Genomic DNA, 15,795 nt, shown 5'->3' with positions numbered 1-15,795 from the left:
CAAGTGGTCAAAACTGAAAATTTTTGGCATTTTTTTAAAAATTTAATTGAGGATTTAACATTGTTATAATTTCTTATATAAGATTTGTGCTTTGTATGGAGAAAGACAAAACTGCGCACTGATGGAGTTTTTTCTCCTTTCAACAAAAATGCCCTCCTTCCACCATCCCCAAAAAGTTATTAAATTGGTTTCTTATCAAATAGCTTGAAGAATTATTTAAAAATATTAATTTGCACAAGGTTTATGAGCTATTACTCAGCTCAACGCTTCAATTTAATTCATACATTTTTACATCTAATATGAGAATCCAAAAAGTTGAGTGCTGACAGTAATGTTTTAGTTTTCTGATTACAGTCAAAATTAGATATTAATCTACTTTCACTTTTCTGAATAGTTTGTAGAAAATAGCATTATAACTGTGATTCTGAAATTGTCATAACCCTTTTCCTTACTGCTTTTCTGCTTACTTTCAAAAATTAATTTAATTGCCCTTATTAAAATATCCAATGAAAGATATGTACTTCCTAATAGTCCTTTAATATGTACCATTACATTTTGGTTTATTATTGCTGGGATTTACAAAAATGTACAAGAAATAAGAAATTTGATGCATTGGAGTACATGTCAGGAATACTAAGAAAGAGTTTTGTTTCATTTGATTTTTTAATTTCTTGTCTTATTGGGTTCGTTTAGTATTTTAATTTAAAAATAAGTAATTGAATTAATAATAATAGTAAAAATTGTGTAGTTAATAGAAAGTGAAAGGAAAAAAAAAAACCTTGAATTAATTTGGAAGTCTTCAACCAATTATGCCCAAATAAATTTCTCGAAATGCAGAAATACAGAATGTGAAAAAATGGCTCTTTAGATTTGTTATTGACATATGATGATACAAAAAAAAAAAAAAAAAAAAAAAATGGTACAAATTTCAGTATATATATATTGAAGCTTAAAGAGATTTTTAAACAAGTAATTAATCTTCATATTAGAATACAGCCATTTTTTGAAGCATGCAAAACATTTAAGGTATTGTCATCATTTTTTAAAATATAAATAGTATAGAGTGCCTGGCATTTGTATATAGTAAAATTGCCTGCAAAAACAGAACCTGTAGGCCAAAACATTGTTGCTTGATATTATCTGTATTTATTGAATTCTATTTTACCTCTGTTTTTAAATCATGCTTACTTTTTCATAAAGTATATCAAAATAATACAAACCATAGCATTTACCATTATATTTGAAACAAAATATGCAAGTGAATCTTGAAAATTAATTATTTTTGAAAAGTAATTTACTAATTTTTTTGAATTGACGATTGCATTGCGAAATCTGATTTCACAAACTTACTGAACTTTTTTATAACGAACGAGCAGCAAAAATCTATTGCATCAACTGTTACTTGATAATTAAAAAAAAAAATATTAAATTTAAAAAAATGGCATGGCAATAAAATTTGTGTAATTGAAAAGCTAATTTTTTTTTTTTTTTTTTTTTTTTTTTTTAATTTTAAATCTATAAGAATGACTTTGGTGTTCCAAAGTCATTAAGGAAAAAAATAATTCTAATAATAAATTTTTCATGTATTAAAAAATAACCTCCTTATAACTGTCTGGAAGATTAAGTTTTTGCTCTTTTTCATTGTTTTCATGGTAATACGCTTCCATTTGATTTAAAATGTCGTGTACTCGATTTTATTCAGGTTTATATAAAATATTATTTAAATTTCGTAGTATTCTTTTTTTTTTTTTTTTTTTTTTTTTTCCTTATGCAAATTAGTACAGATTTTTCTGCAGCCATTTTTGTGATTCTCAATTCAACAATTCTAGCAAACATTGTATTGAGATAGCGTAAAACGAGTTTAATATATAGTTCGGTTTTTTTAACTGTTTATTTAAAACTACTTTTAAATTTCCTTAGTCAAATGAAGGGCCGAAGTAGCCTGGTAGTAAGGTTTCGGCGGGTTCAAGACTCGAAATCCAATTCCGCCGAGAAATCGACTGATGCATGCTAATTCCGTAGGCTAAATGACCTCCCGCTGTTGTAGGGTGGAATGGAAGTTTGACAACGGAATGCCTGCTCAAATTTCTGGTCCATCTAGTCGCCCTTTTCTCAAAATAGACCTAGTATAGCTACGATATGGATCTTATATATATCTTAACTTCATTAAATACAGTGCTTACTCGCCGAAAATCGAAACATATTGTCTAGAAGGTAATAAAAATTTGTTATTCAATTTATCGCAAAATTTATTTATTAAGATGTTTATATGGATATAAATTAAAATAAAGTACAAAAACAATACATTGTTTGGAAAATTACGGACATTCTGCAGGGATTAATATGACTTGAATTGAAGAAAATAGCTTATATCATTTAATATGACTTGAATTGAAGAAAATAGCTTATATCATCTTATTCAAAATAATTTTCATTTATCCTTCCAGAATGGAACATCAAATATTCTTGTTTATTTTAAATTACCGAAAAATTTATTCCATAGATCATTACGTCATAATTTTCGCAAAATTTGATAGGTCTGCGGTTTTAAGACTGAGGAAAATAACAAGACCAAGTTCTGGCGATATATGTTGCGACGTGATTTATGTTGATGCGTTCTCCCATTGGTCCAATATGGTAGATCCGACAGATGGATGTTAACTGGGCGCTGCTAAAACTCAAGAACTTCATGCCAGATTAAATGTATGACTTCGAAACGGAAAATTTATGTAATCAAACAATTGTAAATGGTCTCCCCAAAACTTTCTCGCATACTTTCTAATTAAAAAATTATTTCCATTCTCCCGCATAAAATTGTGGACTTTTAAGTAAGGCCGCGATTGCCTTGCATGGTATTGCCGAACGATATTTATGAAATATTTATCTTTTTTTACTTAATTTACAGTGTGATCGGCGATGAATCCCTGGTATGCGGTTGCCAATACTCGAAAAGTGAATTAGTATTTCGAACCGATTGATGCAAAAATTTGCATGAACTATAATTGTAATCACAAGACCATAGTCCAAATTTCATTTATCTTAGTCATTAAGATATTGCTTTTTCCATGCATGCGAAAGTACCGCTCGACAGAGAATCCTTTGACGGATTTAGTTGCAAATTTAATATATATTATACTTTTGATATTAAATTTTTGTACTAAATTTCATTCACCTAGCGCTTTATCTTTTGTTGTTATCATGTTCATGTGCGTTCCGACAACTAGAAAGACAGGTTTTCTCTGAGTCGATATCGTTCAAAATTTGATGCAGATATGCGAATTCTATACACCAAATTCCATCCATCTAGTTCAAGGCGATTTTGAATTATTTTGTTCACTGACCCAATTCCAGAAATTTCTTTTTTCAGATTTTGGGGAGATCGAAAATATGAAAATTCGTCAAAATCTCGAGTGTGGATTTTTTGACTATTACAATACTTTCTCTTTATATGCCAGAAATTAAATAATTTGTTGTAATACATTAGGAGGTTCAACTAAAGGAGTCTATATTAACTAGCTAATATGCAAGCAATTGGAAAAATCTTTATTTAACTGGCATTGAAAATTATATGTTTTTATCACAGGAAATTTTGATATTGAAATTTTATGAACGGAGATGGAAAGAAAAATATTTATATTTAAACGTAAATTCAGAATTGCCATTTTTTTTTCAATAATAAAAGCTTGCTAATCTTTATAATTATTTCGTGCAAAATTAGTTGTTTTATAGTAAGGTATATGCACCTAGCAACATAATACACATCATACTTGAATAACATAAAATTTGATTTTTTTTTTTTGTCGCATTATTTACCTGTTTTATATAAACATAATAAATAAACTTAAGTTTTATCTTTGTTTGTTCGATTTGATACCATTAATAAAGTATTGTCTATAAAGAAAATGTGTATGAAATCATAACCTACCCTCCCCATCTCTCCACAAGATAAAAAGTAAAAGGAAAAGGTTCCACCGAGATTTGAACTCGGATCGCTGGATTCAAAGTCCAGAGTGCTAACCATTACACCATGGAACCTCCCTTCCCATGCCGGGAATCGAACCCGGGCCGCCTGGGTGAAAGCCAGGAATCCTAACCACTAGACCACATGGGACACATCTACTAAGAGAGATGTTTTCATTTTCACTTATATAAGTGACCTACAAAGAGACGGGAGAAAGGTTTTCATTCTTTTCGCCTACTTAGAAACGTACCTTTCGTTCAAAATGCTGAAGACGGGAGAAAACGAGGTTTGCTGATGCAAGGAATAATAAATCTATATTCATTTTGGTAAAATCCTAGATGGGCCCACCTCTTGGCGACTTATTTGAAATCTCGCCAAGTTGACTATTAATTGAATATTTGTTGTTATTATTTTTCAATTAAAAAACGTTACTTGAAGGCCAGAAATAAAAATAAATAAAAAATCCGTCTAGGTTGTAACATTGGCGACGCTATCGCCACTCGTTTGGCGAGAATTCAAAAAGACGCCAAGAGGTGGGCTGTGCTAGGATTCCCCCCCCTTCATTCTTTTTTTTTTTTTTTTTTTTTTTTTTTTGTTATTTTATGAGATACCAACGAGAGTGGTCTCCCTGAAGTTTTCACACATACTCTCCATTCGAGGTCTCTTTCCTTCCCCTTCAACCCCCCCCCCCTGCGCAGAAAATTGTGAATCTTGAATAAAGAAAGCCACCAGTCTTGCATGGCATTTGAAAAAACAGTCATGAAATATAGATCTATGGTGTAGATCCAACATTTTTATTAAATCTATCGTACGAATATGTACTTTGAAGGTCTTGTTTTCCGATTGATTATAATGAAAATTATAACAATTGTATTCGCAAGATCGCATAGGAACAACAATTGTATTCGCAAGATCATATAGGAACAACAATTGTATTCGCAAGATCACATACCGAAATTAAAAGTATCTATAGATACTAAACCTGTGTGCTAAATTTTCTTTACCTAGCTCTTTGAGTTTTGTATTTATTGAATTCATTTGTACTCAGACTTCCTGTTAATGGATTTCGTTCAACAATTGATAGATATATGCTCATTTGGTCGCAACTCTATATAACAAATTTCATTCATTCAGCATAAAGCATCTCTGCATTATCGTGCTCACAGATAGACATTATGCCAAAAATATGTTTTTCGGACTCTGGATGATCTGAAACATAGGGATTTGCCAAAATCTTGAGTACGAATTCGATTGCAATACTTTCTTTTTGTTTCGTATGTGGAAAAGTGAAAATTAAAATGAAAAAGAATAAGATGAATCCTATGAATAATAGAAATGTAAGTTAATGTTATTCACAAGCCGCCTTTGGCCATCAATTATTCGTGGAATGAATGACTGTTAAAAATTTCTATTAAATATTGCCTTTCTCAACAAAATATTTTTAAACTTCAGACATTGATATGCATGTAACTTATTCTATATTAGAAACTTTATGTCATTGGGCTATATATTTCTCTATTTTCTGTCTATATCTTTATACATCGAATTACATTACTGTAAAGAATAGCAATATTTACTAATAGAAGCACTTTTTTTTAATCACAATTGTTTGTTTCCTAAATAAAATTCTAATTATAAGAAAATCTAAATTTTAAAAAATTTATTAAAAACATGTCTTACATTAAAATCTTACTCAACGTAAAAAAATAAGCCAGATTTTCATATCTTGATCATCATCAATATAGACTAAAGCCAGGATGAAATATTAATTGGAACTATTGAACGATTTGAGAATACATCAACGAAATAGATTGTTGTAAAATATGCTTGGAATATTGTTTTTTAATCGAAACAAATTATAAGATAAAAATTGTTATCGCTGAAAAAATAATTTTTTGAATTTTACGATCCTGTAAAATGCATTAATGTGCTGTAGTATTTTCTGAAATTATTATTGAAAAATATCAAATTTTTAATTAATTAAAATTTTAATTGGAAACTCAAAATTTTTTCCGAAGTACACGTTTTTTTCTTCCAAAGTATAAATGTACTAAATTTGATAACTTTAGGTCAAATAATCTAGCCTGTGGAACGCCAAAATACACGTACTTTCTCCCTTATTATTAATTGAAATTATACCAAAATATCAAAATAAAACTAATAAAATAAATGAAATCCCATAATATATTTTGATATCCATAAAATATATATTTTGAATCCCATAAAATAATGAAATCCCATATAAATAAACTTTAGTTGTGTCTAAATTTTTATTGTCAGCGGTTCTAATGTGTCACAGCTTTTTTTAATGATTTTTTTTTTTTTGATAAAGAGAAATTTTGATGGAATATTGAAAAAAAAAAATTAAAGATTGAAATCTTTAGTTGAAACATCGTAACATCATAATGTTTTAGATGTGATTAATCTATCTGTATTTTATTTTTAAAATTTTCTCTTGTTAAAAGTAAATATAATAATATTTACAGCAGCGATATCGTGCACGAGAAAAATATGTTTAATATCGTTGCAAAATGTGAGAGTAAATATAATAATTAAAGCATTGAAAAATGTTCTTAAATATTTATTAAAATAAGAGAAAAAATTATTATAAAAATTGTTTATATTTTAAAATATGTGTAATAGAAAACCTGTTTGTTTGCTTTTATTTTTGAACTTTATACAATTCTACACTCCTTTACGTATTCAAACGAAATTTGGTACACAAACAACCGACTAAAATGGGTGAACAAATGGGGGTAGTAAATCCTTCTTAGCACCTAGAAGGATTTACTGCGCCTTTAAAAAGTTTCTACCACCTTTAAAAAGAGGTGAATTAGGAATAAAAAGATTTTGCGTTTTTCTTCCGTAACTGTTAAATAAACTATTGCATAAAAAAGTTTTACACCATCTTAAAATTAAAAAAAGAGAGAGAGAGAGAGAGATTCTTAATGGCATAAATTTCATTTCTAAATACCTTTTTCTCTTATTTTAATCAATTTTTTAAAATTAATTTAATTACATACTACAAAAATATCCTTTTCCGTTAATCCCATTTTATAACAATGTCTTTTTTCCGTTGAATTATTAAACTTATTTTCTTTTTAATTACATTTATCACTCGCGCGCTTTTGACAATGTAGATGATCCTTTTCTTCGGTTATTTACATTTTTCTTTAGTTGCAAAGCTTTTTTTTTTTTTTAGTTCAGTTTGTGTTGAATTTGTTAGGTGCAGCTTTTGGTATGAGTTTTAAAAAGCTGGCTTTTAAAGTTATTGCTGTTATTTTAAAGGTGCGATCTAAAATTTGTTTCTTATTTTAATGATTTTAAAATTTTAATGCGCTCAATTACCTTAACATTTTTTTTTTTTTTTTTTACTCTCTTACCTTAAATTTACTGAATATATTTCTATGTAATAATAAATAAATAATAAATATTTTAAAATATGTGTTTATTTATATGCGCGTTGGTATTTTACTCTGCGAAAATTATTTGCTAGCTAATAATCTAAATTTTGCAATTGCTAAAATTCTCTTTTAGTATCAGCTTATATTAAAACGCCTCATTATGATAGTTAAACATTTTATTATGACAATCCTTCTCTTATCGAATTTATCCCATTCATTCCATTTTTACTGCTGAATTTTAAGAGATCTATTGATGACCTCTCAGCTAGAGGAAGGGAAAAAAATGCTATTGTTGATAAGCAGTTTCTCCGTCTTTCAAGCTTTCAAAAGTTTATTTTTCAAACCACTGAGAAAAACTAAAAAAGAATCGCTGAAAAAAAATTCAGAATTACAGTAAAACTGAACCAAAAAGAATTATATTGGTTTCGAATTCAGGATATTCAATATTTCTTGGAATGAAAAGGGAAATTCTCCACAAAAATGTCAGTCACGAAGATGTCACGAATGAATGTCACGAAGTCAGTCGCGTAAATGATTTAATTTCAACCTCTCAGCTTAACAATTTCTTGTGGAAAAAAAAATGCAAACGATCATTTAAGCAAATTCTTTGAGAACTCTTTTTTTTTGTTTGTAAATATTAATTTAATTAAAAAAAATTTCTTACAACTGTGAGTGTTATTTTGTCACACAAGTAAACTTGTCTATATAATCAATCATACAGATTAAAAGAATCGAATTTTCCAGCATTTTGGTAATCAGAGAAGTTTTATTTATATTTTGTTGATACTAAATGCTGATACAACAAATTCGAAATCGCCCTTTGAAAAGATTGCAGCTGAAAATGTAGTGGCATATTATAAGAAAATCTCGCTTCAAATTAAGTAAAAAATTTATCAAAATAGCAAGTACCAAGAAAATCTAAGGGCTATTTTGTTTTCTATTTTATCATCTACTTTAAATGCAAAAAAGAAAAAAATAATAAGAAGAGGATACGAATGTTTATTTCTCCGGCATTACTAAATAAATTTGGAATAGATGGAAACAAATATTAATACATCTGGAACCAAGAAAAAAAGACATTGAGCAATTCTTTTAAACTGTTTGAAATATTCAACTCATAGAACAGTCCTATAATACAGCCATCAATAACAACAACAACAATAAAAAAAACCCACCTACGTAACTTTCTTATTTATTATATCTTCGCAAAATTGGTGTCGATGGAAATGGCATAAATAAATAAATCTCAGTTTATTAAGATGACAAAACTTATTAACCGAGTTAATTAACATGGTTAAGCAACTAATATAATTGACATACTTAATTTACTACTATCTCGAAATTTTTCCATTACGGAAATCAGGATTTTTTAATAATTAGACCGGGCAGACCTTTTTATGTATGTGTTTCAAATTTCGTTTCGAAATTTGAGGTAGTTATTGAGATATACTTAATTTTCTTTACTGAAAACTGCGCCCCAAAAGAACTCTTATCTATCTATACTTATATAAAGCTCAATGTGTGTGTGTGAGTTGGCGCTCTACAGGCCAGATCATTTGACCTACAGCTACCAAATTTGACACATGCATATACCTTGGAGATCGGGAATGTGCACCTGGGGTCCATTTTTTAATTTTTAATTAGAATTTTAATTATTAATTAAAAACAAACTTTCCCGCCAAAAAATCTTTTCGTTTCCCCACCGCCAAATGAATAAGGCTTCGGCATTTTTTCCCCCCACGCTAATGAGGCTTAGGCTTAACATTTTTCGGACGATTATTTCAAGCGATTCTGTTTATTTTCTTAATGTTTGATGCATTTAAAATTAAGCGTTGTTAATTAATCGATCTTTCAGATTCCTTCTGAAGTACTTTTGAATTAAAATAAAGCAGAATAAAAGAGAATAAAAATTACTAATCTGCATAGCGTTACCCACACTGGCGTAGAAAAATTCACGCATTTGCGTTGCCATAACTGGCGTTGAAAATTCACGCATGCGCATTGTGTTCTGATTGTTTATATCTATTTTCAACGGAAGCGGATTTGATTTAAATTATTTTTAGGTTAGTTGAATGCTTTTGTAATTAAATTGAATTTATGTTAGTTCATCGTTTTTTAAGTGATTTTTCTTACCTGTTTTCAACCGATTATTTTAAATGATTCTGTTTATTTTCTTAGTGTTTGATGCATTTAAAATTAAACATTGTTAATTAATAGACCTGCTCATGATGAATCTGAAAAAATTTTGTTGGCAGATTCTTGAGATATTACATAAATTAAGAAAGATATTCTTTAGTGCCCATAAGGTCTAAATGCTCAGTGACTCTGTTTTCAGTAATCATATTACAAAAAAAAAAAAATGTTTTGTTTCAGTAAAAAATATTATTATATTTATTGCAGATTAATCATTTCCACTTTAATTTAAAGCATAAATTCTACAGGAGCTAACAGAAAATTAGAGAGATACAGATTACATCATGACTGAAGGCCTGTATAATATTATGAGTGAATTGAAATTAGGCGTGAAGGCGGGTAGTAATAAATAAAGAAAAATGCTAGATGTATGAAATTTTGTGTAGGCTTACTACTCAGACTTGTACAGTGGCTATATATTATATTATGAATGAATTGAAATTTGAGGTTTTAAAATATTTTAATGAAGAAGCTATTAAAGTAGGAATTATATAAAATATTTAATTATTAAAACTTTAACGAGCATTAAGATTAGCGAACCGGCTGGTCGCCAAAGGCGGCTAGTAATAAATAAAGAAAATTGCTACATGGATGAAATTTAATGCAAGCTTACTACTCATACTTGTACAGTGGCTCAAACAATTGAGAGAATACCTTACTTTTACTTGATAAACCTGACTTTCAATATAAATTACACATTATCGAGAAACTCAACCATGTTTTTATTTTTACACATCACAAATGCTTTAATTTAAAGTAAAAATAAAGAAAAATCAACAAAAAAACCTCTAAACTGAAAATTTTCAGAAGCATTTTAAATAAACATACGCAGATTTTTGCCTCAAAAAGTTGAGAATACACCAGTGAAATTTTTGTAATATCTCGCAAAGAAAAAAAGGTCAATATTTAATTGCATGTCTTTTGACTTTTATAATGGCCTTTAAGCGTCCTGGTACAGATTCGACCCATTTTTGGTGGTATATGAAGATATTTTACAAAATTCTTCTTGCAAACTTGTTTGAAATGGGTTTTGTTTCTAATTTTGTGTTTTTAAACCATTACTTCGAGTGTGGCCCACAGATATTCAGTGGCATTGATGTCGGGGTATTCTGGTGGTGTGTGTAAATGATATTTACAATGAATAAGTACACTGCATATTTGAGTCAAATTTCAAAATTCCAGCTCTATTAGAAGCTGATTAGATTAATTATGATACCTAAACTTTACTTTATCAAATTTTTTATACGACCAGTTTAAGAAAAGAAACTAAAAGGTATACAGGATTAAATGCAATAAACGAAGTTGATCAGAAGCATATTTTATAGCATACGTGATCGTATAGCATATGTTTAAAATCGTGAGTTTGTTGAAAATTCTTAATGGATGATAATACTTTTAAGCAGAGGCGGCGGTAGCAGGGGGGCAAGGGGGGCAATTGCCCCCCTGTCGGCAGCCTCTTGCCCCCCCCCCGTCGGCGAGAAATTCAGAGTTTCGTCGGCAAAAGTGTTCACCATTTCCTAATTATTGTAGAGAGTTGAGCATTATCGAATATGATTATTTAAAATCCACCTTAAAGTTAATGTATTGTAAACAATCGAAATACCCAAGTAATGGTTAAAGTGCTTTGGCTATATTTGGTAAAATCGATTGGGAGTAGGTCAATAATCTATAGAGTGGTAGGTCAATAATATGCCGTATTTTGCGGACAATTTTTGATAGACCAAACTAAGAACTGAATGTAATGGATGTCGAAGATTTTAAGTTCGCAGATTTTCAGACATCTGATTCAAATGTCTTTCATTAAGCTATAATTTGTACTACTTTTGGCAATATAACCGACAAGGTAACAAGTGAATAAGATATTGAGTGCCGAAGATGTTAAATCTGCAGATTTTCAGACATTTGATTTAAATGTCGTTCATTTAGCTTATTATGCATTAGATTTGGCAATATATCCGACAAGTGAATAAGATACCGCATTCTGCCGATAGCTTTTGGGCGGCCGACTATGAACTAAATACGATGAAGGTCGAAGAATATATCCACAGATTTTCAGACGTTTGATTCAAATATCGTTCATCAAGCTTTTAGTTTGCACTACTTTTGGCAATATAACCGACAAGACGACATGTGTATAAAACATGGCATTTGTCAAAAAAATTTTGATCGCATGACTAAGAATTCAATGCGAAGGGATGTCGAGGAGTCCAAATTCTCAGTCATTTTATTTAGATGTCATAATGTTCATTCAGCATATAATTGATACTATGTTTAGCAGAATATTCAATAATCTGGCAAATGAATACGACGTCACATATTTTCCGACTAATCTTTATCCTTCGGCTAAGATTTTATCATAGATTATGAAAAAAAAAAAAAATTGTTTTCATCGGACACTTCGATTACCTACCAGTGGAATTATTAGAAAAATTGAAGCTTTTATATTATTCATGAATAGGACGATAGAGTTGTTTTCCATAATTCATAATTCAAATCTAAGTTCTAAAATTAATCATCATCTTATACATATAATTATTTCCTCGGTTATGAATTGATAAATTTATTTTATTCATTTCACTATGAGAATTGCCTGACTAAAATCTAGTTAATGGTTAAACTAAATTAGAATTAAAAAAAAAAAACACTTTTTTTTTACACTCTTGTGAGTATGCATGCTATGAAGAGTTATTTTGCTGTAACCAAATTATGTGAATTCCTTATAAATCATTGGAGTAAGTAAATTGTATGATTGTAAATTAAATTATTTAACAGTAAAATATCTGTTTTCTTTTGCAATCTAATTTATCAGGCTACAATTATTACACTAAAGAAATATTACCGATTGCAGTTGACGACAAAAAAATGTTTTTGGTATGGTATCTTTTTAGCTACACTAAAAGAGTTTATCCAAGTATGCACTAATTTTTAAAAAAAATAAATTACTACTTAAATGCTTAAGACTGCATTCAATATTATGACTATGTAATCGGAGAACGTATCATTTATATATACTTTTCTTTCAATTACTATTATCGGCAAAAAGTATATAATTTCAGATGCTCCTAAATTCTTGATAGACTTTGAATAAAGCTGTTTTTGTAAAAAAATGATTAAAATAGTTATTCTTAGAATATTTATAAATAACACATTAACCCCTTGTTCCCCTCCAAAACTTTATCTCAACACCAGATTTTTTTAAGTGAAAATTTGGTTTAAACTGTTATATATATATATATATATATATATATATATATATATATGTGTGTGTGTGTGGGAAGCGCTGACAGATCCCGTATCCTGTATGGCGCCATGCTGGCCATGTTGCGTCACGTCATTAATCACATGATGCTTTCCCGCCATTATTGGCAGACGAGAGTTGGGCAGTGAGACTGCAAGACGTGTAGCTCACGCTCATGTATCTTTTATGTTCTATGTAGTAATGTTTTGTCCTTTGTACTTTAATCTTAATAAATATATTTCAAATATTAATGCTGGTCGTTGCCTTTTCCCACATTTTTGGGGGCTCGGCCTTTCTCGTGAATACCCCTAGCAAATCCCGCCAAATTGTTGAAAAGCTGTGGACGTTAGTACAATTTAAGACGTTAAATTGATGCTAAGAATTTTGATAAGAGTGGATTTTTGCCGTGGATATTTTAATGGACGTTAGTGCACGTTTTGGATGGATATGATTCAAGTGGAAACGTTAAAGGTTCAATTACTTCGTGTTCTTGTGCAACTGTGCTGACATATACTGGCTGCTTTAAAAAAAAGGAACTTTTAAGAGTGAATAATTCGACTGCTCCCAACCAGGTAGGCGCAATTTTTTCCCAAGTTTGTAATTTATAGTATAGTACGTTACTTTATTCCATTCTGCCTTTAAATTTTAATCCCGAGTGAATGTGCATTAGTTCTGTTTTAATTCATTACAATGTCTTTAAAACTAGGCAATATTGAATTAATCGCTAACTCCCTTAAATATGCAAAAACTAATTCCGTAAAATTGCTTAACTCTGTGTTAGGTTACAGTAATTTTGACCATTCTTCTCGAAAAAGAATGAGAAATTTTGAAAGATTTGAAAATTTAGATGTAGAAAAACGTAAACAAGAATTGCTGAAGATTTTTTCTTTATCTGATTTTATCTCCGTTTCTAATTTATTACACTTAGAAGTAACTGAGACCGACAAAGATGCTATGTGTGAAAATATTTTTAAAGCCCTAACAAATTTAAATGAATTTCAGAACTCGCTAGATATTAGTTTTTTATCGGAAACAGAAGAAAAACCTTTGTCTCCTCAAAAGGTTTCTCAAACCGAAACTTCATCTATTAATAACAGCTCTATGAGTAATACGGGTAATAATTCTTCCTTCCCCATCCCCGTAACTTTAGATGAAACATTAATAAATAACAGTCAGGCATTAATTACTGGCGCCAAAAGGGAATCACTCGAAAATGATCCCTCGAATAAACAAACGATGAATGAAATAAACCTTCAGTTTTGTTTTTTATTACGCGATCTCTGTGGTAGTAGCAGAAACTTCACAGGAAATGATTCCTATTCGATTAAAAGTTTTTTTTATGATGTTGAAGAGAATTTTTCTCTTTTTCCTTCTTTAAGCGAACAACAAAAATTAATCTTTGTAAAGAGATTAGTTTCCGGCGCAGCTAAATCTTTTTTATTCTCTCAAAGAAATCTAAATTCCTATCATGCTTTTAAAAGTGCATTCATTAATGAATTTTCCGATAAAGTAACTTCGATTGAAATACATAAACAACTAGAAAGACGTAAAATGCACTCGAATGAAACTTTTATGCAATATTTTATTGCCATGCGTGAAATTGCGAATCAGTCTGAAACCCTTATTGATGAATGTTCTGTTATTCAATACACAATAAATGGGATACAGGGTTCCCCTTCTGATAAAATTATTCTTTATGGTGCAAAATGTTATTCTGAGTTTAAAGAAAAATTACGAATTTTCGAAACTATCGTAAGTGCAATGAACGCAAATAATTCAAAGATGTCGTATTCTAGATATGCTAATGACGGCCAAAGACGTGATACAATACATAAAATCCCTGTCCAACAAAGAGAATCAAAATTGAATCTTAGTAATCCGACTAACAGTAAGACGCGTTGTTTTAACTGTAACGATTTTGGACATATCGCAAAGTCTTGCCCTAATCGTAATCGTGGTCCTAAATGTCTTTCTTGTAATTTTTTCGGACATAAATCTTCCGATTGTCATCGTACTACTCGGAATGACAGTTCTACCCCACGGGATAATGTCAACACTTTACATTTATTGCATTCTCCGTCGAATATGCATAAAGAGGTTGTTATTCTTAATAATACACTTTCCGGATTAGTCGATACTGGTAGTTTTTCGACACTTCTCAAACATTCTGCATGGATTAAACTAGGATCGCCGCCGTTGACGAATAACAAGATGACACTAACTGGATTCGGTTTTTCCCAAACTAAAATAATAGGTTCCTTTGAATCTGAAATTATTATTGACAAACAAAGTTTTCCTGTTTTTATTTCTGTGGTACCTAATAATTGTACTACTTATGACCTAATAATAGGTTGCGACGTAATAAATCAGGCAAATTTGACAATTAAACCTGACGGTGTTGTATTTTCCAAAATTTCTAAATCTGATGATCCTGTTGAAACTGACAGTTTTATAATGGCTATTTCTGCCGAAACTCCCACGTTTGATATAGGTCCGAATATTTCTAAACAAACTCGCAATGAGGTTGAACAGATTTTGTTAGCCTATAAACCTAACAAAACCAAAACCACGAACATCGCACTTGATATAACGCTTACTGACGATGAGCCAATTTTCCACTCTCCTCGACGTTTACCCTTTGCCGAACGTGATATAGTAAATGCGCAGATAGACGAGTGGTTAAAAAATGGAATTATAGAACCATGTTCTTCACCCTATGCTAGTCAAGTTGTCGTAGTTCGTAAGAAAGATGGAAAACATAGAGTCTGTATAGATTATAGAAAATTAAATCGTAAATTACTTAAAGACCATTATCCACTACCATTAATTGATGACATTTTAGATCGTCTTCAAAATGCTAAAATTTTTAGTTCTCTCGATTTGCATAACGGATTTTTTCATGTGCCGGTAAAAGAAAAAAGTCGTTGTTACACCAGTTTCGTCACAAATACAGGTCAATTTCAATTCCGTTATATGCCATTCGGTTTAAGTTCATGTCC

The 15,795-nt window shown here is 30.0% G+C and overlaps 2 non-coding genes across 2 annotated transcripts; both read right to left on the bottom strand.

Moving 5' to 3' along the window:
• Nucleotides 1-3,963: 3,963 nt before the first annotated feature.
• Nucleotides 3,964-4,035, bottom strand: Trnaq-uug (transfer RNA glutamine (anticodon UUG)). Its single transcript has one exon. It is a non-coding gene; the product is annotated as a tRNA-Gln (tRNA).
• Nucleotides 4,036-4,039: 4 nt separating this feature from the next.
• Trnae-uuc (transfer RNA glutamic acid (anticodon UUC)) lies at nucleotides 4,040-4,111 on the bottom strand. Its single transcript has one exon. It is a non-coding gene; the product is annotated as a tRNA-Glu (tRNA).
• Between the last annotated feature and the right edge of the window lie 11,684 nt (nucleotides 4,112-15,795).

Source organism: Argiope bruennichi, chromosome 6 (genome assembly GCF_947563725.1).
Source record: "Argiope bruennichi chromosome 6, qqArgBrue1.1, whole genome shotgun sequence".
Lineage (NCBI taxonomy): Eukaryota > Metazoa > Arthropoda > Arachnida > Araneae > Araneidae > Argiope > Argiope bruennichi.
The sequence above is the reverse complement of the archived record's forward strand: the minus strand, read 5'-3'. Positions and strand labels throughout refer to the sequence as shown.